The sequence below is a fragment of the Pinus tabuliformis genome, chromosome 8, assembly GCF_031772625.1.
Source record: "Pinus tabuliformis cultivar Carrire ecotype Pingquan chromosome 8, CPIR1, whole genome shotgun sequence".
Lineage (NCBI taxonomy): Eukaryota > Viridiplantae > Streptophyta > Pinopsida > Pinales > Pinaceae > Pinus > Pinus tabuliformis.
In genome coordinates this window covers 790437822-790464746 of record NC_142294.1, presented here as the reverse complement: position 1 = coordinate 790464746, position 26925 = coordinate 790437822, and positions in this window count along the sequence as shown.

Genomic DNA, 26925 nt, shown 5'->3' with positions numbered 1-26925 from the left:
CTTAAAAATTACTATTAGTAATTTATAAAATTAATAAAATTAATAATTGATTTTTATTTTAACCAAGTTAAAATGTTTAACATACATTAAATTACAACATCCATTTTTACTCTTGACTCACCAAGCCCTGAGAGGGATCAAATATTTTTTCACTCTATGCTAGTTTGCATATCACGATATTTGATCCCTCTCTGGGCTTAGTAGATCCAGAGTAAAGATGGATCTATGCTGGTTTAATTCCCCCATTTAAATAGGCTACATTGCACGTAAATACCATGGGTCAATACCATGCGCCATTTTTATTTTTATTAATACTAATGTTAGGGTTAATAATGTTTTTTTGCATGGTATTAATAATAATCTAGCCCATGGTATTTGGCCCATAGTATTTTGCCCATAGGTTTCACCTAAATATAACACATTTTTTGAGTGTTCGTAAATATAAAGTGACTTATGGAGTAAATATAAAAAAATGTTTTATTTGTTTACCATACCTCTCGTTTATTTATATTTTTATTAATTTACCATACCTCTTTTACAAATATGGTATTTGGCCCATAGGATTCACTTAAATAAAACCTCTTTTTTGAGCCTTCATAAATAGAAAGAGGGTTATGGACTAAATATAAAAAGAGGTTTTATTTATTTACCATACGTCTAGTTTATTTATATTTTTATTTATTTACCATACCTTTTGAGTAAGTATAAAAAAAGGTTTTATTTATTTACCATACCTCCACTTTATTTATATTTTTATTTGTTTACACTCTTGCATGTATATAAGGTGACTTATGGAGTAAATATAAAAAATGTTTTATTTATTTACCATACCTCTCATTTATTTATATTTTTATTAATTTACCATACCTCTTTTATAAATATGGTATTTGGCCCAAAGGATTCACTTAAATAAAACCTATTCTTGAAAATTAGGGCGAATGGAAGGTTGTAACTCCTAATTTCAAGGGCTAAATTTACCTTTTTTACCCTCTCACTTAAAATAAGGTGGGCTATTTGAGGCCATTTGTAAAAATGTACTATGATACAAAATATTCGTCCACTAAAAATTTAAAACCCCTTAATTTCACCAAAGGGCAAACATTTGCCCCTAAAATTTTCCATGGGACCAATACCTTGGACCAAATACCTTAGGTCAATACCTCGGACCAAATACCTTGGATCAAAATACCTTGGACCAAAAACTTAGTTTTCCAAGATATACGTGCTTTTCCTTCTATGAAAGTGCGTGTGTACGTATATGCTACTTGTGTTCAGTGAACCTACGTGTATATGCAGCTTGGACAAGGTGAACCTGCATATACCTCTCTTTCTTCATTCTTTGTAGTCTGATCTGTAATTCTTTGTTGTTGACATGCTATATTGTGATCTTTCATCCGAGTGAGTTGCCATCAAGGACAACACCTGTATCATAATGCCAACACATGTTAGAAATTTCCTATTCGATATGTGAGAAGGTATATTCCCAATAGATGTCCATAAATTCCTTAGCACCCCTATCTTCACAATAGATACAGGGTCTAGACCTACCCCATTTACTGTAATGACTAGCTCTCCCTCAGAGTATAATGATGAAATAAAAGGAGGAGTTTAGGGGACAAGAAGTTACAACTAGTAACAGTAAGGAAATCCTACAAGCAACACAAACATAAGAAGAGTCTACATGCTTCCCCTTGTTCCCAACAATGGAAAAAACCATAATAATACAAGGGTCTCATAAGATTTACATAGATGAAAGGGGAGATTTACATTTCCAAAGCCATGAACTTGAGACCCTACACTAAGCATCCACCTCCTTCATTGATGCAAATTGATCATTTGGAGGTTACAACATGACCTCCTATATTTAGTTCTATGAAGGTGCTTGATTTCTACTCCCCAATAGAATTATTCATTACTCTAACTTGTAGCCACATGAAGCTCAACATGTAGTATATATTACATGGTTTTTTCCATCTAGCGCCTAGAGCTCCATGGAGGAGGTGGTTGGATGAACTAAAGCTCATGTCGTTAGCCTTGTGCACAAATAATCTCTCTTCCCTAGCACTCCATCTAAGAAAATTAGATAAGTTGATGTTAAAAATAGATGTTTAGCATAATATATTTCACAAATTATATAACAATAGCCATATATTTTCCTTTTCTATTTTTTACTTGTATTATTTTACTTTTCAAAATTATTAATGAAATAGAATGAGGCTTTGGTTGATAGAATAATTAGTTTCCCTACGTGTATGTCTATGGAGGTCGATGGTTCAAAACCTCGAGCTTTCGTTTACCACCTCCCATAAAATCAAGTTTCATGAGCATGTCTAAGTATGGTTATAGGGTAGTTCTCTAGATTGGATCCTGAATTTGGATATGAGATGAAGGATTGATTGCCAATACTCCATTGAAATAAAATAATAAGAATAAAAATAAAAATAATGTACATCTATTTGATATAAAAGGGATGGATCCCTTAGGAAAGTACCATAGTCTCTATAAAAAATTAAAATAAATTTTTGAAAATTGGGTTATGTGAGTTAAGACCCTTAGACATGAAATATGTAACATATGAGTAGAAAAATAATAAATGCCATAAACAATAAATTAGAATACCCCTCACTGATGGGGACTAATCATGGCCATTAGGGGCTGGTTCCATTTATTCATTGCAATATGATCCTCAAGGGGAAAACCCCATCCATACCCAAGCTTTAGGGAGTTGACCCCCTATAAATTACAAGTGGTAAGGTACGAAACTCCTCTACACACATAGGGGGTGCCAGTAGAACATGACCATTCTCATCACTCTCAAACCAATTTTCCATCCCTATGATGGTCACCCTATAATTATCACATCAAGGTAAGCTTTATAGGGATTGATGATTCTCAAATCATCATATATAAGACATCCCCCTAGTAGTGCAACAACTATTATAGGTGGTTCATCTCCATGAGTTCACTTTATATGATTGTATAATAATTTGTACTATGAGATATATGAAAAAATAAATTCCCTGTCATGGCATGAAAAAGAGAAAGCATGCTAATGCCTGCTAAATATCACCTGATTGGTTATTGCTAAGGAAAATGAAGTACTATTCTAATTAACACAAGAAGCTGGGTAGAGGAAAATTCTACAACCCGTGAAAGTTCATCCTTGATGATAGTTGTTTTCTATGAGAGATAGTATAGAAGGCATTATTGGTAGAGTTTCCATCAAGATCCAGGTAGAGATGGATAACAACTAGAATTGGAATATATGCTTTAAAGTGTCAACATAGCCATGATGTTGTAAGTGCATGTTCAAAACATCCAAGTAAGACAATATTTTTGCAACTAATAAACCTTACTTTATTAATAACTAGGTAAATGTTACTTCCTTATGTTTTGGAAATGGCTTCCACAAGTTGCACAACCTAAAATTTTAGACCTTTCGTTGCTTTTAACTCTCGATATGATGTTGAATCAACCCATAAGAATTAGTGGTGTGTACATCCATTTATATCCTACAATCAAACTTGTATTTTGTGAAGGTAGTGGTATAACCCCACCTCTAATCCCTCATTTATGATTTCCATCTCTATAGGCCCAACCTAAGCATCAAATCATTTGGAATAATCCCTTGATGTTTTTCCATCACAATCTTTTCAGTAGTCCCTACAAAAAATTGTTAAATATTTGACTAAGGTAGTAAGGAGTGAGTATGTCCAATAAAAAGGTTATGACCACTAAATATCAAGCGTGTTTTGAGGGTAGATTCCCTCCACAAAATAAAGGGTTTATCAACTCCCAAGTTTTCTAAATGTTTTGTAGCACAAATGTATTATGACTCACGCAATCCATCTAGCATAAAGGACCTGTAATGGATTTCTTATCTTCATTATAACTAAACCTTCTTTAATTTTTGATGAAAAATAGAATAAAAACATTTCCATTTAATTAATTTGAATAAGCAACTTCACCAAATTGGTATATGAGAATCCCCTTGTGGGATAAGGAACCTATCTCTACACACAATTTGATTGCTGAAGTTATAAATATGTAAATATTGTACCTCCCTCTAAATTTGAACCAATAACATTTTAGGAAAATACTAATATTCTCAACCATTCAACTCACTCAAGTTATATATATATATCTAAAAATACATGTTCATAATAAATATAATAAAATTGATAAAAATAAAATAAGATTCCCTATTTAATTAGTAACTTTTATAATATTTAAAAATATTTTTTCCCAACATTCTTTCCCATATTTATATATAAAATTATTTTTGTACCACTAGATAAACTATTAGGTGTAGATAAAGCACTACTGGTGTAAGTCAAAATATTTAAGATATTAATCAAAAGCATGCTTCATTTGTTTTAATAAACATAAAATTATACATTGCGGAGTCTATTGAAAAAGCATAAGTTCCATCTACATCCATGCAAATATCTTACTTCACACGGTCAATGGCATTCCATTAAGGTTGTGCAACAATAAAATTACATTTGATGATATACTTGATTCTCGAAGGGACTATTATAAACCTAAAGTCATACAATGGAGAATCACTTTATAAACCACGATGAAAATATACATTCTTGCAAATATGTACCACAATACTAAAATGGTATGCGAAGCAAGGCTCCTCTATATTAGTACGTAAAAACAAAGGTTTTTCATGAGTGGAAAAAAGTGAAGGCTTTATGAAATTATAAAAATGATTTAAAATAAAAGTTGGTTGTTGGAAAATATATAAATTTGAAAATGGTTTAATTTGTTATTATTATGAGTAGAGATTAATTTTATTAATAAAAATGGTTATGGTTTATTGATATATTTAGTGTAAAAATAGTTTTTTTTGTTGTTTAATATAAAGGAAATGTGTAATTTTTTTTTCCCTAAATATATAATTGATATACAACATAAAAAAATTATTATTAAAAGAAAATCAGTGTTAAATATAAATAATAATGTTTATTTTATTTTGTTAAAAATGTAGAGAAATGTGTAATTCTTTCCATACTTGATATAAATTTGAGACGTGATATTCCAAACAAACTAATAATAAAATAATATTTCATATATATATATATATATATATAATAACTATCATTTCTTAAATAGATGCTTTCTACATAAAAGTAATGGGTAATACCATCAATATTTAATATAAAGTTAGTACATAATATTTAAAAGGAATATTACTAAAAAAATAAGTGTTTCAATGTAATTCATGCATATATATAGGTGTGGTAGGAGAGGGAGGGATTATTTGTAATCCTCAAGGAAAAATTGTTGCCAAATACTCTTCAGAGCTAGGCAGGAAAACCAACAATCAAGCAAAAATATATGGTCTTTTATTTGGTTTAACTCTAGCTTATGACATGGGAATTTCGAATCTAATAATCCCAAGAAACTCTATGATTACTATATGACACCTGACCAATGGTTCCTATCCAAAGGAGAATCTCCTTAAACTCGTCCTCAAAATAATAAATCATGCTTTGGACCTCCTATCCTCAAAATCTCTCTACCATATCCTCAAAAGCCAAAATTCAGAGGCAGATCATGAAGCCAATCTAGCCCGCCTCATGGAAGTGAGTGAAAAGGAAGTCAATGGTCTCAAGGATTAGCACATAATTCTATAGTTCCCTAATATTAATTCTTCGTTCTATTCCCTCTTTCTTGAAACACCCTCATGTGAACACACTAAAGAACATTGTAAACATTATAGTAAATATTTTAAGGGCCAAGTTGGTTGACATTGTGGTGCATGATGAGCATTGTTGGGTGTGGAGCCTGATTATCTTCTTGGTTGTTCAGAGGTTTTTGTTTCAATCGTGTTGGATATCTATTTCTAACGTGGCAGAAACACCACCTGTTTAATCATCGTCAGGGGGGATCTAGTAGGGGTGACGATGACTTTATGGCGTGCCCCCCCCCCCCCTAGTGGGGTTTCGGTGACAGCACTCCCGAGGCTAAAAATAGATGAAAATTTGCCTTGTAAAATATTTTAATTTCGTAGTCAATCTGGGTCGTTCATTAAACAGATGCTCTAACAGTAGAAGTTATGTTAATTTAGGGTTTTTTCCCCTAGAAGGAACGCCCTCAATTTTTATGAGGGAATTGTATTAGGGTTGTGTATTATTATTTTGAGCGAGATAAATAAAGGATATTGTATGAGAGCGAAGGGGAAATTATAGCGGATCTGTTGTAGGTTGTATCTCTTCATTTTGTTGGATAATGCAAAAGGAAAGACTCGTTGTTTCTCCATGGACATAGCCCAAATTGGTTGAACCACGCATATATGTGTCTCTCTTATTTTATGCATTTCAGTATTTGTGTTTCTGCAATATTTTTTTGTATTTCATTACTCCGTTAATTAATTTATAACAATTGGTATCAGAGTCAAACATCTAATTGGTTGATAAACTCGTAGGAGAGAAGGGTTTTTTATTCGAGCGGGAGCAATGGCAGAAGATGGTAGGTTTAGGGTCAAGAAATTTAATAGCCAAAAATACCAGCTATGGACAATGCAAATGGAAGATTATTTGTATCATAAAGACTTGCACCTACCATTGAGCAGAAAATCAAATATTTCAATAAGTATGGCGAACACAAAATGGGAGACTCTTGATAGAAAGGCACTAGGAACAATATGATTGTGTCTGGCAACATCGGTGGCATTTAACATTTTAAAGGAAACAAAAATAGAAGGTTTAACGATGGAATTGGCTAAACTATATGAAAAACCCTCAACCTCAAATAAGGTATTTCTTATGAAGTGTTTATTTAATATGAAAATGTGAGAAGGCAGATCTGTTGCTAATGATTTAAATAAAGTTAACACGATTACTAGTTAGTTAAGTTCTATAGGGGTATATTTTGATGATGAAGTTAGGGATCTGTTATTTTTGTGCTTATTGCCAGAAATTTGGAATGGTTTAGTTATGGCTATTAGTATCTCTATCTCTAGATCTAGTACTTTAAAGTTTGATGATGTTGTTGGTGCCATCCTTAGCGAGGAAATGCAACGGAAAAACTCTGGTGATACATTAGGTAATGCTTTGACTATAGAGACTAGCAGAAGAAAAATGGAAAGAGGGAGGAGCCCAGGAAATCCCAGTAAGTCAAGAAAAGGAAGATCCAAATACATATCAGGGATAGTGTGTTGGAAATGCAGGAAGAAAGGATACCTGAAGAAAGACTGCAAATCTCGGAAGGGAAAAGAAGGAGATGGATAGGAAGAGAACAATCATAAATTTAATGTGACAGGTGATGTGTCGCAATATGATTTTATTCTTTCATTAGAGAATATTATTGATTCCTGGGTGGTAGATTCAGGGGCCTCATTCCATGCCACACTTGATAGGAAACATTTTCATGACTATGTTCAAGGAGATTTTGGACAGGTTCGTTTGGGTGATGATAAACCCTGTAAATCATTGGAGTGGGTAAGGTTTTTATAAACAACAAAATTCAAACCAATGTTTGTTAAAGGAGGTAATACATGTTCCATATCTGAAGAAAATTATAATTTCAACATGGCAATTAGGTGGTAAAGGTTGTGTAACTATTTTTTTCTGTCATGACTATGTTCAAAGAGATTTTGGACAGGTTCGTCTGGGTGATGATAAACCCTGTAAAATCATTGGAATGGGTAAGGTTTTTATAAACAACAAAATTCAAACCAATGTTTGTTAAAGGAGGTAATACATGTTCCATATCTAAAAAAAAATTAATTTCAACATGGCAATCAGGTGGTAAAGGTTGTGTGACTACTTTTACAAAAAAAACATGGAAGGTCACTAAAGGAGTCCTAACAATAACAAAAGGAGAAAAGATTGGTACGTTGTACTTATACAATGGTATTTATAAATTTGTTAATGATTCAACCTCCATAAGAGCTGATAAGACATTGTGGCATTATAGGCTCGGGAACATGAGTGAGAAGTGGATGCAAATTATTCACTCAAGAAATTTGTTGCCAGGTTTGAAGCATGTTGACTTGGATTTCTATGAGAATTGTGTTTATGGAAAGCATAAGAGAGTCAGATTTATCAGAGTTGAGAAAGAAAATAAGAGCAAAAATTTAGAGCTCGTGCATACAAATGTATGTGGACCTGCTCAATTATCATCTCTCAGTGGATCTCGCTATTATGTTACTTTTATTGATGATGCAACTAGAAAAACCTAGATTTATTGTATTCAGAATAAATCTGATATATTTGATACTTTCAAGAAATGGAATACTTTGGTTGAGAATGAGATAGGAAAGAAGTTGAAGTGTCTCAAATCCGACAATGGAGGTGAATACTACAACAAAGAGTTTGATAACTATTTTTCATAGCATGGGATTCATAGAGAGAATACAGTTCCATGAACACCACATGAAAATGGTGTGTCAGAAAGGATGAACAAGACAATCATGGAGTATGCAAGGTGCATGAGATTGCATCTAGGAAAACCATTACAATTTTGGGTAAATGTTGTAGATATTGTTGTTTATCTAATAAACAGAGTGCCTTCAAGTTCCTTGGATGGTGGTATTCCAGAGGAGGCATGGATAGGTAAAAAGGAAAACTACTCATTTTTAAATACTTTCAGTTGTGAAACCTTGATTCACATTAATAAATAAAATAAAACAAAGCTTGAGGAAAAATCAAAGAAATGTACCTTTATTGGATATGGTGTTAATGATTTTGGTTATCGCTTATATGATTATGAGCAGAGATGTCATATTCAATTAAAATTCCTTGTACAAGGATCAGATGCAGGGAAATAAATAGGAAAAAGAAAAAAGAAGAATACACATTGCTTGATGAGATCACAAAAAAAGTAAAGGTTACTGAAAATCATAATGATCAGCATCCACAACAACAACAACAATCACAACAGCAACAGGCACCTTAAACACCTCAAAGTGGTGTTAGAATATCTACTAGGATAAGTAGACCCCCTGAACGATACTCTCCTACATTATATTATGTATTTTTGACTGATTCTGGTGAACCAGAAAGATGTGAAGAAGAAATGCAGGTAGAAACGAGGAAGAAGTGGGAGCAAGCCATGGAAAAAGAGATGGACTCCTTGATGCTAGACTTGGGACTTAGTCAAGTTACCTGCAGGTAAAACAACATTGCAGTCTAAATGGATTTATAGGTTGAAGGAAGAAGATGGAGGTAAACAGAGGTATAAGGCTAGACTTTTGGTGAATGGGTTTGCACAAAATAAAGGTTTAGACTTTGATGAGATTTTTTCTCCCATTGTTAAAATAACTTCAACTAGAACTATTTTAAGTTTAGTGGCAGTAGAACATTTGCATCTTGAGCAGTTAGATGTATAGACAACCTTTCTCCATGGGGATTTGGAGGAAGAAATATATATGCAACAACCACAAGGGTATGAGGTCAAAGGGAAGGAGACATTAGTGTGCAAATTGAAGAAGAGCTTGTATGGCTTAAAAAATTCTCCAAGGAGTGGTATCTAAAATTTGACAAGTTTATGTTTGAACAAGGTTATACTAAATGTCACTCTGACCATTGTGTTTATCTTAAAAAGAAAGGTAAATTATATTACTTTTGTATGTAGATGACATGCTTGTTGCAGGGTATAACATGCAAGAAATAAATGTGGTCAAAACAAATTTGGAAAAATCATTTGCAATGAAGGATTTGGGTGTTGCAAAAAAAATCCTTGGTATGAAAATAACTAGAGACAGGAAAATCCTGAAATTAACATTGTCTCAAACTAAGTACATAGAAAAGGTGTTGGAAATATTTAATATGCATAATGAAAAACCAGTTAGTACACCTTTGGCTAGCCATTTCAAACTAAGTAAGGAGATGTGTCCCAAGACTCAGGAAGAGATGGATTATATGTGTAAAGTTTCATATGCATAAGCAGTTGGAAGCTTAATGTATGCAATTGTCTGCACAAGGCCTGATATTCCACATGCAATGGGATTTTTAAGCATGTATGAAAACAATCTAGGAAAAGAGAATTTGATGGAAATGAAGTGGATTCTTAGGTATTTGATAGATACAAAAAATAAAACATTATGATTGGTGGTTCAAACATTTCTCTACAGGGGTATGTTGATTCATATATTGTGAAAATTCCTACTACTCAAAGGAACCCCTACTAAAGAAAATCTGAATCTACTTCACCTACTTTATTTCTAAATTACATTCATCAAGTTATTCTTCAGAATACTGAAGAAAATTACTTCTGCATCCTACACTAGTTAAATATTTGATCACATGAAACAAAAAACAGAGCAAAGAACAAGATACACAGAACACACTTATTTTTGGACATAATAGTCCTCGAAAAAAACCCAATACAGGAAAATGATGCAGTAGTTCTAAGGGTTTATTATTGTGCAGGAGATATATCTGAATGCAAATTTAGGATGCTCATCTAGCAATCCTTTACAGAGAAAATACTGGTGAAAAATCTGAGTGAGTTTTACCTCAATTCACCCAACAGAATTCTGACTTATCCGACACAAGACTAGCTAACCCTGGCTATTTCTGTGTTGGCTCTGCATCAGCCCTACATCACCTTCTCTACCCTCTACATCAGCTCTCCCAGCTATTTTTGCAGTTCCCGGTAGTTCCAAAAGTTCCCAACAGTTCTGGCAGTTCCCAGTATTTTCGGTTGTTCCAATAGTTCTGGATTCTGTGTGACAGGAAAAGTTTTTTCTCTGTGTTGACCCTCCTGGCTATGCGCCAGAACTGCATGGCCCCTTCTAGCTCTCCTAGCTATTGTACTGCCTCTTTGCAAGCTCTCTTCGCCTCTCTGTCATTATTCTCTAAAAAGTCCTTCTCCTAGATTCTCACTACCCCTCTGCTATAGAATGATCACTTAGTTCGAATTTCTCAGCTTCCTAGCCCCATAAATCGAACTCTAGATCAATTCTCTCTCTCTCTCTCTCTCTCTCTCTCTCTCTCTCTCTCTCTCTCTCTCTCTCTCTCTCTGTTTTCATATGAACCCCAAGCCTCCATTTTATACTTTTCATGTTTAGTCTTCAATGATCGAGATTAAGTCTCTAATCAATAGCTAAGATTAAAACATGACTTGATCCACCTTCTAGATCATTCTCACCCATATTTTGATTAATACACATTAATATTTTAATTTCCCTAAGTTTATACTTAGGAAACCCATTAAAATTTTTAATTATTTTAATAAAATATGATCCGAGTGGAATTTCACCAAATGGTTTCTGGGTTCTTTAGAACTCATGTGCCTTAGCCTCTCCACCATTTTTCAAGGCTAGAGCACTTCTGATGCTACCAAAAACTAACACTCCCTCTTAGCGAGGGAAGTGATCTAGAAACAATGCCCAATTGCATGCTACTCTGCTTTTGAAGCACCTCCTTTCTGCATTGTTTCTTCCACCAACAATGTGTTGTTGTTGCTACTGTATTGCTACCCATGACACTACCACTGCCACTCCTACATCTGTACTACAATAGCCTCTCAAACGTTGCATTTGCTATGCTACTAGCACTTCCACTACTAAAACTGCATCCATACTGCAACTCAGTTGCTGAGAGAAGAAACTGAAAAATATCCAAAATTAGCTAAACATAACTGTGTTCAACATAATACAATGAATGTTGGAATCTGACTACTGCTAATTCTAACCCTCTGAATCTTCTACGTTGTTGCTAACTCCTGCACTGTGCCAACTGCAATTCTACCAACCTTTCTCTACAATGATCAGTCTCTGGTCCCCATCTACTACGTCTGTCCTCCAAAAACTCCATTGCATCATCTGACACTAAGTCCATCCCGCTATTATTGAATCTTGGCCTCTCGTAGCAAGGAATTGATCCAAGAGGTGGACTTCTCAAGGATCCTGCCCACATGTAGTCCTCCTGACTACAAATCAATATCGCCCCATCTCCCTCCTGGACATGTGTGGCACTCATGGAAAACTCATCCTCGTTAATATTTTTTGAAGTAACCTTGGGATCATGTTTCTCATCTTTGTCCTTTTTCTTCAAAGGAAAATGAGATATATAGTGGTCCAACTTGCCACAACTGAAACATTTCACCTTTGAAATGTCCTTCTTTCACTTCGGCTTCTGTTGTCCCTTTGATGTTAGAGCTACGCTCTCCTCCTCCTCCTTCATCTTTGAGCTACTTGCACTGCTTCCATTAAGGTTGACCTTCACTAGGTCCCTCTGTAACTCCTCTTGTTGAAGAGTCGCCCACATATCCTCCCATGAAGCTATTTTTTCCCTGCCCAATATGCTTTGGACGAAAACTTGCCATTCATCCGAGACTCCATTCAAGGATGTCCTCATCATCATGGTTGGTTGAGGAGTGGACCCCACTACAACAAGTAGTCTCTCATGTCCTGAAGACGTTGAATATAGAGGTTCACCCCTTCTCCTTTCTTTATCAAATTCTATTGCAACTTCTACTCTGAATACATGTTCCACTGTTTAGAAGAGCCTTCATGCAGAAAAGACAAGGCTTCCCACATCCCTCAGGTTATATCCTTGCCCTGCATGTGTGAGACCACATGATTTCAAACTCCATTGAGAATGAGCCTCTTTTCCTTCCCCTACTCGGCCTTATTCTTCTTCTTTTGATCATTGTCAGCAGGAACATCTACAACACTATTGATGCAGGCCTTGAGATCATATTCCTCCAGAACAACTAAGATTATGCTCTTCCATATGACATAGTTGGAGGCTCCTTCCAACCTGTCCTAATCTCTAAGCCCATAGCATGCCATTTCACCTAACTTTCGAACTGACTCCTCTAGTCACTGTTTAGCACTACTCAGTTGCTCATCAAGTGAGAAATTTGAACGTTTTGGTAGAAAGTTATCTGAGGAGAAAATCCCCCTTCTAAGTGTCTTTGTTCTTTTCCAGCAGATTTCTACCCCGGTAGAAATTGCGCCCTTGAAGTACTAAGATGAGGCACTGAATATTGAAGCAAATTAATTCTGCAACCTACACTAATTAAATATTTGACCTCATGAAACAGAAAACAAAGCAAAGAACAAGATACATAGGACACACTTATTTTTGGACACAATAGTCCCCCGGAAAAACACCAATGCGAGAAAACCGGTGCAACAGTTATAAGGGTTTATTATTATGCAAGAGAAATATCTGAATACAAATTTAGGATGCTCATCTAGAAATCCTTTACAGAGAAAATACTGGTGAAAATTTGAGTGATTTTTACCTCACTTCACTTAGTAGAATTCTGGCTTATCTAGCACAAGACTAGCTAACCCTGGTGTAGAGCGATAACTAGGGTCTCTCACACCACCAATTATTCCACATTATTAAGTCAATCTGGGATCGTTTTGTTCTTTCAAGGAGTAAATCAATCCGAGGCCGTTTTGTCCAAGTAATGCTCGGTAGTATAGCGTTCTAATGATTTGAAAGGAAACAAACACGAAGCTGTAACTAAACCAACTCAAAAGATAAAATCACACAAAGCAGTTGATCAGTCAAGGGTACGGAAACAATAACCCTTCCCTTTAGAAACTGATAAAGAAAGAAAACCAAAGCATGGACTTATAGGTCTGGGAGCTAGGCAGCGTCTTGCTGGGCTCACGACAGCCTTAGGCCTGCTATCACGCAAAAGCAATAAAGGCAGATTAGCGAAAGTAAAATGGGACAGCAATTCTAAAATGGAACAACAGTAATTAAATGGAACAGAAAACTATCATAAATAGGAAACGTCAATCATATAAATTGGAACAGCAAACTCAAATGGAACAACAAACTCAAATGGAACAGCAAACTCCGATGTATGTACACGTTCTAGACTACTGTATCAATCCGAGAGTAATGTATGATGTGACTATGTTTCTGAACAAAGTGATATTATCTTCAAGCCTCGCAAATACTTATTTTATATGAATCCAATGATGATAACATTCATACCAATATCTTGCTATAGAAATGGATGCAATTCGAATAGATTCACTTTGTGTAACACAGAGACGTGGGTTAAAGAACTTATTCAGATTCAGATATTAATTAGGAAGCATAGTCTATCATATAAAAGATATATCGGATTACTGAAACAAGAGAAATAAGCAAACCACACAAATCACCGTATGATACAACAGCAAGTGACCGTCGGAGCTGGGCCCTTGGCTACCAATGGTACACTGCTTAAAGTTACTTCAGATGCAGAAGCGAAGTGAACACCAAGTCCTTTATATTGATTGCATTAACAAAAGTATACAAAATCAGGTCTTAACAAAACTTAATGATCAAAGTTGTTCTGAAGCTTGTAATTACAACAACAGTCGTCCCCCACGCTCGATGGCGTGGTACCTTTATATAACAGAAATGACGGAGATATCTAGATACAAAAGATAAGCTAAAGCAGCGATTCCTCAGGATCGAAGATCCTGAGGGATTCGCTAATCGTTCAGTTCTTCTCTTTCCTTTCTTGCGTTCTCCGTCTCGATATCCTGCGTTCTTTTCCTGGACTATTCGGCTCTAATTTTACTTGATCTTGTCCGCATCCGGTTCCCTGTCGACGGGACAACAGTTACTTTCCCTTCGCTTCTTGTTTTTACTCGATGATTCCCTGTTTCTGCGTCCTTCTGCATAGAAAACATCAATTATTAGTGATTGAGCTTTGTTTGTCCATTTTCACACAATTTATCAAAACCCTTATATTCTTTAGACTCATAATGCAGAAAAGGTTAGAAATATTATTGAAAAACCACTAGATTGCTTGTCAAAAAGCATACCTTCCAAGTGCTCCACACACCCCCCTGCTTACCCTGTTTCATGTCCTCATGAAAACGTTATAATTGACATGCAAGGTTGTGAGAGAGTAGGCCGGAGAAGGGATCTCACGAAGAGGTCGACAACCATGATTAGCAACTAGATGGTCAAAGAACTGATCTAACTGATCTGCAGGCATCTCATATAGGGCCTGATATCCAGGTGCAGGATGCCAAATAATTGGGCTGCGAAACCGATACCCCAACCAGAATGGTCCTGCTCGCAGAATCCGTTCCCCATAGAGACTCAATCGACTGGCAGCCAATTCAAAATTCTCAAAGTTAAAGGGTTCCCTGAGCTGGATGTTTGGGTTAGAGGTTCGGTAGCGAAACTTTGCAGCATGGAGGGCATGGTCTTTAATAGTCAGGAAATACTCCAGACCATTTCGGATCAAGTCTCCATGCATGGGACCTAATATCTTCATGACACCTGGGATCCTCATCACACTCCTATGCTCTCTCCATAATGCCGCTGGGTCCCTAGGTTCAGCTCGTACCCATAGGTCTAAACTATTTTCTTGCCTCTGGAAGATGTTGTAAGCTTTAAGCCATTTTAACTGATTCACCCCAAATGAGATAAAGGCTTGGAATTGTATATCGCCAACGAAAGGGCCAGGATTCAAATCAGTTTCCTGGTCTAAGACAAGATTGTGCAGGTAAAATTCACATAACAACCTTTGAACTTTAACTCCATAGTGCTTGCAGCAGTCTATAAAATCATTAACAGTGTTGATATGGATAGGTGCTCCCGCCCTAACAGCTTTTATTTTTAATCTCAAATATCGTTCAAGCAAAAACAAAGCATAATTTTTAGCAGGGGCTCTACAAGTCAAAACATCAGTATACAAGGAACACAGGGTGTCCATCTGCTTAACAACACTATCTAGTCGACGAGTTACCTTAGCAACCTTTTCCTGCTCCTTCTGCCATCCTTCAAAGGCCTAGCTCTCAGACTGACTGATGTTTCGAAGTTGCTGTTGGAGCTCTTCATATCTTTCCTTGGGGACCGTCTGTTCTCGCAACTGCTTGGCCTCCTGCTGGGCTTCCTTCATCATTTTATGCAAGGTTCTGGTTTTTGGGTCTTTCTTCCACACAGCCGTAGAAGCTGGAAGTTTAACCTGGACCTTCTTATTACGTTGTTTGGAATTTCGGACCCGAATTACACCCGAGGGAGGTGCTTCTGTCTGAACCTCTTTGCTATCCGTCTCCTTTTTAATGCGAACAAAGGGTTGCTGTGGTCTTCCTGCCACCGGAGCCTCTTGCTGTTCCATTGGAATGTCCATCCGTTCCTCCGGGCCAGATGGAACAGTAGTTTCTATTGGAACAGCACCTTGTTCCTCATTATCATTTGGAACAGCAGACTGTTCCTCGACAGTAGGTCTCCTGATGGGGTTTCGTCCATCAAAACGAACTCTAACCCTCGGGGTTCTTGCTGCCATGGTCCTCTTCCTTTTCCTTGCAGTTTTTTGTATTCTCAGATTGGCTTTCAACATTCTAATTTGTTGCCGGAGTCTGGCTATCGTGCCCAGCATCCTCTGCTACTTCTTTCTCAATTTTTCAATTTCCCTTGCCTCGGCAGAGGGTTTGGCCTTCAATCTTACTTCTTCTTCCTCTCCTGGAACATCTTCCGGCGTCCTGGGGACAGATTGTCCCGGATTGATGTCTTCTTCTTCATTACCATAGCCAGGCAGGTTTTCTTCCCCTGCCTCTTCTGCATGCCTTTCCTCGGGTAATTCTTCTTTTGCGGGGCCATCAAGGACGCCTCCTGTACTGGAGGCTTGGCCGTATCCTCTCATATTGGCCAGAACTGCTGCCAATTCCTCTTCTCCTGGAGGGTCTTGCAACGGGCTACCCATAGATTGTGCGTTTTCTTCTTCTTGATTGTCTCGCTTGGTGGTCTCTTCTCCTTCAGATTGGTCGTGTCCTTCTTCAATTCCTCCTTCTGGCTGGTTAGTTCCAGCCTCTGATTGCTCAGCATTTCCTTCGGGTAATTCACCTTCCACTTCCGGAGGTTCGTCCTCGATTTCAATTGGTTGGGCCGCAGTTTTCTGAATCTTTTCCAACCTTCCCCGTATTCGAACCAATCGAGCTGACTTCCTAGGTCTTTCAGGCAGGTTGGGAGTGCCAACAGGTTCTCTAGGTTCCTCTGGTCGTTCCGGCGTATCGGAGGGTTGCTTCCGTTTCGAAACAGCATGCTTTTCTGCCGCCGACTTCTTACGTTTCTCTGATTGTTCCGGCGTGCTGGAGGACTGCTTTCGTTTTGAAACAGCATGCTTTTCTGCTGCTGGCTTCTTATGTTTTTCTGAACGTTCCAGTGTGCTGGAGGTTCGTTCAGATTTTGGGGGTGGTACAGCCAGTCCCTCTTTAACTGTTTCGACCAATTCCTCCCAGGTGCCTTGCTGTTGGGTAAGACTGTGGCTTATTATTAGCCGAATCAGTCCGTGGTGGCTAACAACCGTATCTGTGTGCTGAGCCTTCTTCAGGCTTCGGGCCGCATCATGTAATAACGAATTTAAAAGGGCAGGGAGATTTACAGAACATTTTCCCTTTAAAACAGCTAGAAGTTTTAAGTGACGAGCCCTTACCACATCTTTTCTCCCTTCGCAGGTGATATAGCTCTGCACTATCTTTACCAGCTCGGTCCAGGGTTCCCCCAGTGTTGTCGGCAGAACTCCTTTCCCTTTGACTGTCAGACTTTGGCCTTCGCTTTGGAAAATTTCCATTACTTTCTGTAGTCTTTCCTTCTTCAGCTCCCATCTGGGTCCAACAGCTGGTAATCCTGAGGTTTCTGCGATAATGTCCTCCGTAACTCCTATCCGCTTTCCTCCGACTATAGAGTGGTTTTCCTGCAAATTTTGCAGGAATTCCAACGCTACAGCCTCATTCGATTCTTGCAGGCGGTTGAAGTAATTCAACCATCCTGCATTTTCCAGAATTTCGCGGGCAGCAGCGGACGCGGTCAGCTTGTGCGGTTCACTTCGGATTGTCCTCCCGCCCATAGCTTACTCCAGAAATAGACTCAGGAATGAAACAGCAACTGTTTGCAGTATTTACCAAGCAGAGAGGATACTCGATGCTAATTTTAGGAAGGATCTTCGCAGAGCATGCAGCAAAGAGAAAGATCGTGGATGGCAGTCCGTAGAATGAGATCATCATACCGTTAAATCGTGCCATTATTTTGCCCGAATGGTGTGCAGCCACGTAACCATTGGAGTAATGAGGTTACCTCCCCCCCGCGATCTGATAGGCTGCCCCCAGCCATCAAAGAGAGGAGCAGCAGCCAGTCGAGAGTCAAATCATAAAGTACAGCAGGTAGAGATTATGCCATGTTGTAAAAGGACAATGGAGTACCGAAACCGAGGCAGAAAAGTGGATCGCTTTTTAGATAAGCCAGTGTGATATAATGAGGAACCGAGGGGTTGGACGTCTGTCAACTGTACCAAGTCTCCAGTAGTCATTGTCAATTCCGTTGCCATGATTGGTGATAATGTTCATGCGATAATTATATCAGGGTGTGACATATGATACATGCAAAGGATATAAAAGACAAACAGACTTAATATCATAACTGTTGGTGTAAATATTACGACTCCAATGCCATTAACAGAGCTCTGCTGCGAACAGGTGTTCATAACCTTGGCAAAGTTGTTTATCTCACCCTCCGGAACCATTATCCTTTGTGTATCTACTGAAGAGTGCTTTGTCAAAATGCAGGCCATTATGCTGGCTTGGTGACCAGATAACCATAATGCCATTCACAAGGTAGGCACGAAACGTGGTCAGGCCGGCTCGTGATGAGACCTCCTGTTCCAAGGTTTGCTTGTTATTTTACCTTTGGACCATATCCCTGGTGTGGTGGCCGTAATGGGAATGCCACTTCGCTTCCATCCTTATGATCATGGTAGGCTGGCTCTGAATGAGACCCCCTATCCTGCATTTGACGATTTCATATCTTGTTTTTATTTTTTCTTTTATTCTTCTTTTGCAGCACACTTCTCTTTTTCTTTGTTGAATTACACATAAGGGTGGTTCCGCACTCCTTAAGAGCGGGGAATGGTGGAAGAAGTCTTACAATCCCAACAGACAGATATAAATCGTTTGCTCATATTCCTCAGTAATGATCAAGAAAGTTTTTAGGGAGATCGACATGATAAAAATTACCAAACCACGGTTCGGGAATAAGATAATGACAGTGAAGACGAAAGTTAATGTTCCTCCTCTTGTCTTCTTATATATACTGACTGTTAAAATAGTAGCGATTTATGATATGCTGGTTTCGGTATATCATGCTTTATGTTCATTGCATAATGTCATTGCTATATCTAAAGGATTTAGGAGAGCATAATCGCAAAATGTCCCAATAGGAGCAGAAAGGTTCTGATGGTGTCCTCTCTGAGAGAAGCATGTAAATGAGTTATCTTGCGGAAAAGAAATAGCAGAATTAGCCAAATTCTGTATCTTGGAAAAAGAAATATGCGAGTGTTGTTCCTTTTCGCAAAGGAACAGCAAAGCACAAAGAGTGTTGTTCCTTTTCGCAAAGGAACAACAAAAATCCACACGTGCTGTTCCTTTTCGCAAAGGAACAGCAAAAATCCACACATGCTGTTCCTTTTCGCAAAGGAACAACAAAACAAAAAAGTGTTGTTCCTTTTCGCAAAGGAACAGCAAAGCAAAAAAGTGCTGTTCCTTTTCGCAAAGGAACAACAAAAATTCCAAAACACAAAAGTGCTGTTCCTTTTCGCAAAGGAACAGCAAAAAAAAAAAATTCCAAAACACAAAAGTGCTGTTCCTTTTCGCAAAGGAACAGCAAAAAAAAAAAAAAATCCAAAACACAAAAGCGCTGTTCCTTTTCGCAAAGGAACAACAAAAATCCACACGTGCTGTTCCTTTTCGCAAAGGAACAGCAAAGCAAAAAAGTGCTGTTCCTTTGCGCAAAGGAACATCAAAGCAAAAAGTGCTGTTCCTTTTCGCAAAGGAACAGCAAAGCAAAAAGTGTTGTTCCTTTTCGCAAAGGAACAACAAAGCAAAAAGTGTTGTTCCTTTTCGCAAAGGAACATCAAAGCAAAAAGTGCTGTTCCTTTTCGCAAAGGAACAGCAAAGCAAAAAGTGATGTTCCTTTTCGCAAAGGAACAACAAAACACCAAGTGCTGTTCCTTTTCGCAAAGGAACAGCAAAACACCAAATGTGCTGTTCTTTTTGAAAAGGAACAACAGAATCACACGAGTGCTGTTCCTTTTGAAAAGGAACAGCAAAATCAAACCAGTGTTGTTCCTTTTGAAAAGGAACAGCAAAATCAAAAAGTGCTGTGCAAAATAAGGTAACAAAAATACTACAAACAAAGATGAACAGAACATATGTACAGGATGTTATGTACAAATTATGAAAAACGAGTTGCTTAAGTTATAGGTGAGGAAGATTTCGCTTCCTCTCCTAAGATCTCCAAATCAGTATCTTGCTGTAGCTGTTGACAAAAGGATTCCCGAGTAAGAGGTCTTCGATAGAGACGAACTCGGTGGCCATTTACTTTGAACGTATGTCCAGAACCGTCAATTGTGATCAGAGTGAGGGTCCCATTGTCGTGCACCTTCTGGATCTCATATGGTCCTAGCCAGCGAGTCTGGAGTTTCCCCGGGAAATCCTGGAACCGAGAATCGTATAACAGAGCCCAGTCTCCTTCATGGAAGACTTTATTCTTTATAAGTGCATCATGCCACTTAGCTCGCTGCTGTTGGATTAATGTTGTGTTTTGTAATGCAGAGAGCCTAATCTCATCCAATTCGTTGATTTGTCATAGTCGATTGATCTGTGCCTCATTCAGATCTAAGCCGACCTCTTGTGCAGTTCATAGTGTTTGGATCTCAAATTCGATAGGAAAGATTGGTTGTTTCCCAAACACCAATTGATAAGGTGAATAGCCTATCGTACTTCTCCATGTGGTTCTATAAGCCCACAGTGCTTCAGGTAGCCGAGCAGCCCAATCACGCCTGTGTGATGCGATAGTCTTTGTTAAGATTGATTCAATTATCTTGTTACTGTTTTCTACTTGTCCATTTGCCTGCGGATGGTAGGGAGTAGTGATCTTATGTTGGATATGATAGTTGTTAAGTGTTACAGCTAGTTTATTTCCAACAAATTGTGGTCCACCATCTGTAATTACTTCTCTCGGAAGTCCATAACGTACAAACAAATGGAACAAAAATTGTATTACCGAATCTTCTGTAGCCCTAGCTAATGATTCAGCCTCAACCCATTTAGTAACATAGTCTGTTGCTACCAGGATGTATGTCCTCTGGTTTGATGGTGGATTAATGGGCCCGACGAAATCGAGAGCCCATCGTTCAAATGGCTCAATAACCACTTGTGGTCTCAGAGGCATTTCATCAGCTTGACCAGGTTTTCCTGCTCGCTGGCAGCTGTCACAGGCTTGTACAAACTTTTTCGCGTCCTTAAAAATTGTAGGCCAATAGTATCCTGCCTGTAGTACTTTATGTGCTGTTCTTTTGTCGGCAAAGTGCCCCCCGCATGGTCCATTATGACAAGCTTTTAAGATGTCTAGGATCTCATCCTCTCGAATACACCTCCTGATTTGCATGTCTGCCCCTGTATGGAATAAATGGTCTCCAATCCACGAAAATCGAGTGCTTTTTTGAACAATTTGCTTTCGTTCCTGAGGGGTTAGGTGTTTTGGTAACTTACCCACTGCAAGGTAATTGGCGACATCAGCATACCAGGGTGTGCGAATGGCAATGGCAAATAGATGTTCATCAGGGAATTGATCTTCTACTGCTGCTGTTTCGATTGATTTGGGTATTCTTGAGAGGAAGTCGGCTACAGGGTTCTCCTTGCCAGGTCGATCCTTAATTGTGATGTCGAACTCCTGCAACAGGATCAACCATCGAGTTACTCTAGCATTCATGACAGGTTTGTTTGCTAGATATTTGATAGCAGAATGATCTGTATATAACAAAACAAGATAACCTGTAATATAATGCCTAAATTTATTAACAGCATGAATTATAGCCAGGAATTCCTTTTCAATAACAGTATAATTGAGTTCGGCAGAGGATAAATTTTTGCTAATATAGTAAATAGCGTATGGCTTCTTATCCTCTTCTTGTCCTAGGACTGCACCGATTGCTGTATCCGAGGCATCAAATGAGATCTGGAATGGCAAATTCCAGTTTGGTCCTCGAAGGACTGGAGCTATTGACAGCAACTTTTTCAATTCTTTAAAAGCCTGGTCACATTTCTCTGTCCACAAGAAATCAACATTACCAGTTAAGGCATATAGAGGTGCTGCAATTCGTGAATAATGTTCTATAAATCGTCTGTAATATCCAGAAAATCCAAGGAAACTACGTACCTCTGTTTGAGTAGTGGGGGTAGGGATGAGCAAAAGAATCTGAATTTTAGCAGGGTCTACCTGGATGCCGGTTGCTGAAATGTAGTGCCCTAGAATGAGCCCTTCCGTCATCATCATGTAGCACTTTTCGTGGCTCAGACAGAGTCTGGTAGCAATGCAACGTTGTAGAACTTTTTCCAGGGTATCCAGAGCTGGATCAAATTCATTCCCATACAGTGTGAAGTCGTCCATATACACCTCAAGTCCATCGTTTATTAGATCTGCAAAAATACTGAGAATAGCCCTTTGAAATGTAGCAGGGGCGTTACATAGGCCGAAGGGTAATACTCGATAGGCAAACGTTCCCCAGGGGCACGTAAAGGTAGTTTTATCCTGGTCTTCAGGGGCAATTTGGATTTGGTTATATCCACTGAAGCCGTCCAGAAAGGAGAAAAATTTCTTCCCTGCTAACGTGTCCAATACTTGGTCTATAAATCGGAGGGGAAAGTGATCCTTCTGTGTAGCCTTGTTTAACTCCCTGTAATCCACGTAAATCCTCCATTTTCCATTTTTCTTGGGTACCACCACAAGGGGAGAGACCCATTTACTGTCAGAGATAGGGTAAATAAAGTTAACATCTAAGAGCTTCTGAAGTTTGTCTTTTACTATCTCTTTTAGGTGAGGGTTGAGTCTTCTTTGTGGCTGACGGACAGGTCTTGCATCTTTCTCTATATAGATGTGATGGGTGCATAATTGAGGATCAATCCCCTTCATGTCAGGATAATCCCACACAAATGCATCCTTGTATTTTTGTAACAGATTAACAAGCTTTATTTCTTGATCTGATGTAAGGTTGGCGTTAATATTCAGAGTTTTACTAGGTTCAATTTCCACTACTTTGCTATTGGCAACAACAGTTACTGGTATTGTTTGGTCATGTGGATCTTTTAAAGGATCTTCTTCTAGCTCACTGTCAAATGCTGCTTCTATCATAAAACACTGCATATGTGTTCTAGCTTCAGTTTGACTAATAAAATTGTTAATGGCGTCGTCTTCTGTTTGATCTTTAAAGTCTAAAGCCTTCTGTATAGTTAATGGAGATCTGATATTGTTAGCAAGATATGACACAGGATAAGAGTTAGTTTTAATCATTGGCAGGCTTGGCTGTGCTGGAGGATATAAAATTAAATTTTTAACATCTGGTCCTTTAGTTATAGTCATGTTTCCCTGCCGGCAGCCAATGTAGGCATCGGCAGTAGCAAGCCAGGGTCTGCCTAGGATTAACGGATGTCCATCTAGTCGGGTTTTAGGATTAATTACCAGGAAATCTGTGGGATATTCCCAGGAATCTACGGAAACCATGACATCATTCAAAGTACCTTCTGGTCGAACTACAGATCGATCTGCCAATTCTAGCAGAGTAGAGGTAGGTTCTATTGACGTGATACCAAGCTTTTGGCAGGTGGAGGTTGTCAAAATGTTGATTGCAGCTCCCAGGTCAACTAGAGCGTTAGTCAGGGTTTGGCCATAGATTTGGACAGTTACAATTGGGTTCCCGGGATCTTCATATTTGATAGGTGCCTCTTTTCCTGATAATAGGTCGAATAAAGTACCAACTACTTGGACTCTGGGGTTAGTATTTGTATTCCTCCTTGATTTTTTGATGCACAATTCTTTTATGGTTTTTGCATATATAGGAATATCTTGTATGGCTTGGAGGAATGGAATCTTTATATACAAATTTTGTAATTCTCCCAAAATGTTGAAGTCTGGAGATTGTATAGGTCGAGATATGACTAATCGTTCTGGGAAAGGAGGAGAGGATGTACTTGCTTGTTTATTGTTTTGCTCTTTGTTTTCATCCTTCTGTTGTGGGGGTTGTTCTATTGGTAACTGATCTTCAATGCGAATTGTTTTGTCTCCCTCTATTTCTATTATTCGCCCAGATCTTAACTGAAGATCGTTGCACTCCCACAGATCAGATTCAATTTCTGAGGATTCTATAATTTGAAGAGATTGAACTGGTCTATTATTTGGATTAGGGTTGGGTTGGGCTGGGAGCTGCGGTCTCAGATTAGGCTGGGGGTTTTGTTGTAAGGCTGGCAGAGTCAGTTGAGGGAACGGAATTGATCCTGCTGGCTGATATGTCGATCTTGGCCAGCTTGTCTGCCAGGATGAGCTTTGCGAAGTGGAAGGGGTCCACTGCAGAGGATATGAATTATTCTGCCAATATGGTGGAGGATAAGGGCAGTTTGGCCAACCAAATTGGGACATCCAAGGATTCGGAGTAGGAAACATTTGAGGTGACCAATTTGAAAACGGGGGTTGAGACTGGTTTTGCCACATATTCTGTTGCTGAGTATTGAACTGTAGGGGTTGAAAAGAAGAGGAGGGGTCTGAAAACATACCTGATTGCCTAGGCTGCCATTGACGACGCTGGTTAATAAAATATGCTGGTTCTGGCTCCTCTTCTGCTTCTTTGTATACTGCCTTCAAACCAGGAAGTGAAGGGCAGCTTTCGGTCAGGTGGTCCTTGGTACAGATAGCACATATTTGGATTGTATCCAGCGGGCATTCCTTGTGGCTGTGTTTCTTCCTGCATCGTGGGCAAAAAACTGCTAGATTCTGCTCCGCCTCGGCTTGCTTCTGTTTAGCCTGCACAATGTCAAGTTGTGTAGTTAATGTTCCCAGGATATCCGTTTTAAAATTTTCTAGCAAATTTCCAAGTTCCACCCGTGTTACCCCATCTGTTGATGTTCTGTTATCTCTGGGGAAGCGATCATATTCCGCTGGTTTTATCCTCGTGCTGCCTCTTGAGCTCCTGATACACAGATCAATGATATCAGCAAAATTTTCCTGATAAATGTCTCCTTTCCCCATAATGTTTAACGTTTCGATCCATTGTTCTTTCATACCTCTAATTAATGCAGTTTTCAACACGTTATCAGGCAGAGGTAGCGATGCATAAGGGGATCTTTGCAAGTTATATTGGAAACGTTCCACATATTCTTCTAGGGTTTCGTTTGGTCTGGCTGACATTTGAAAGATTTCATCTTTTAGTTCTCTCGACCTACAGTAATCTTGATATTTCTTTAAAAAGGCTTCTTTCATTTGATCCCAATTGTTAATAACCCCACCACCTAAGCCCATAAACCATCTTAACGCAGCCCCTTTTAATGTAGAGGGGAACAATTTCAGTTTCTGGGGATCGGTGGTGTAATCATATCCTCTACATAATACATCAAATTCGAACAAGAATGCATCTGGATCTTCTGATGTAAGGCCATGAAATGTGGGAATATGCTGGAGAGGGATGGCTTTCATGGGCGCATTTGCTGCAGAATCTACTATCGGATATTGCAATGTGGAGATCTGGGTGTTTGGCTGATTCTGCACCATGGGATCGAATATATGCCAGTAATCTTCAGGAATTTCCAAGAGAGTGTTCCTTGGTTGAGGAGGGGTAGTCTTAACAGGAATTGTCTTGACACCACTCCCTTGATCAGGGATGATAATGGCCCCAACTGTCTGCGGTGAATGAATTCCTTCAACAAGGATTTTTACAGCGCTTCCCTTGTCCGGGGTATTTAAAGGCTGGTTTAATTCAATAGGAGATCTAGGTTCCTCGATTTCCCCTGTTTCTCCTTCTCCTTCACAAAGGTTACTTTGGGTCCCTTCGTGCAATGGTCCAGGAGTCAAATTTTCAATTTCTTGAAAATCCTGCTCCTCTGTTTGACTGTGCACTTCAGCAAAGGCTTTAGATGGTGATCCCGAGGCCTGAAGGGAACTAGTAGGCTGTTTAGAATTGACTTTCTTATAACCTACTGATGGCTGAGAGTCGGCTTTCTTATAGATTTCGTCTATGAAGGTCGTTCGTCCAAGGGTCACCGGCCCCTTGGCTTTGGATGGAGGCTTTTGATCTTTCTCTAACTTTTTCTGCTTAGTCATGCACTCCAATTAAACTGCTAAATCCTATTTAACCAATCAATTCTGCTAGGAAAGCGGACGGTGGAGCAGGGCTTTTACATGCTCCGTACGCAGGTTCTTACCTTCCGTTTTTAAAATCCAACTCCCTCCTAGCAGATTTGCGCACTACTCTATAAAGGACAAATGGCTATTACCCCTTCCCCGGCAACGGCGCCAAAATGTAGAGAAATAACTAGGGTCTCTCACACCACCAATTATTCCACATTATTAAGTCAATCCGGGATCGTTTTGTTCTTTCAAGGAGTAACTCAATCCGAGGTTGTTTTGTCCAAGTAATGCTCGGTAGTATAGCGTTCTAATGATTTGAAAGGAAACAAACATGAAGCTGTAACTAAACCAACTCAAAAGATAAAATCACACAAAGCAGTTGATCAGTCAAGGGTACGGAAACAATAACCCTTCCCTTTAGAAACTGATAAAGAAAGAAAACCAAAGCATGGACTTATAGGTCTGGGAGCTAGGCAGCGTCTTGCTGGGCTCACGACAGCCTTAGGCCTGCTATCACGCAAAAGCAATAAAGGCAGATTAGCGAAAGTAAAATGGGACAGCAATTCTAAAATGGAACAACAGTAATTAAATGGAACAGCAGTAATTAAATGGAACAGCAAACTCAAATGGAACAGCAAACTCCGATGTATGTACACGTTCTAGACTACTGTATCAATCCGAGAGTAATGTATGATGTGACTATGTTTCTGAACAAAGTGATATTATCTTCAAGCCTCGCAAATACTTATTTTATATGAATCCAATGATGATAACATTCATACCAATATCTTGCTATAGAAATGGATGCAATTCGAATAGATTC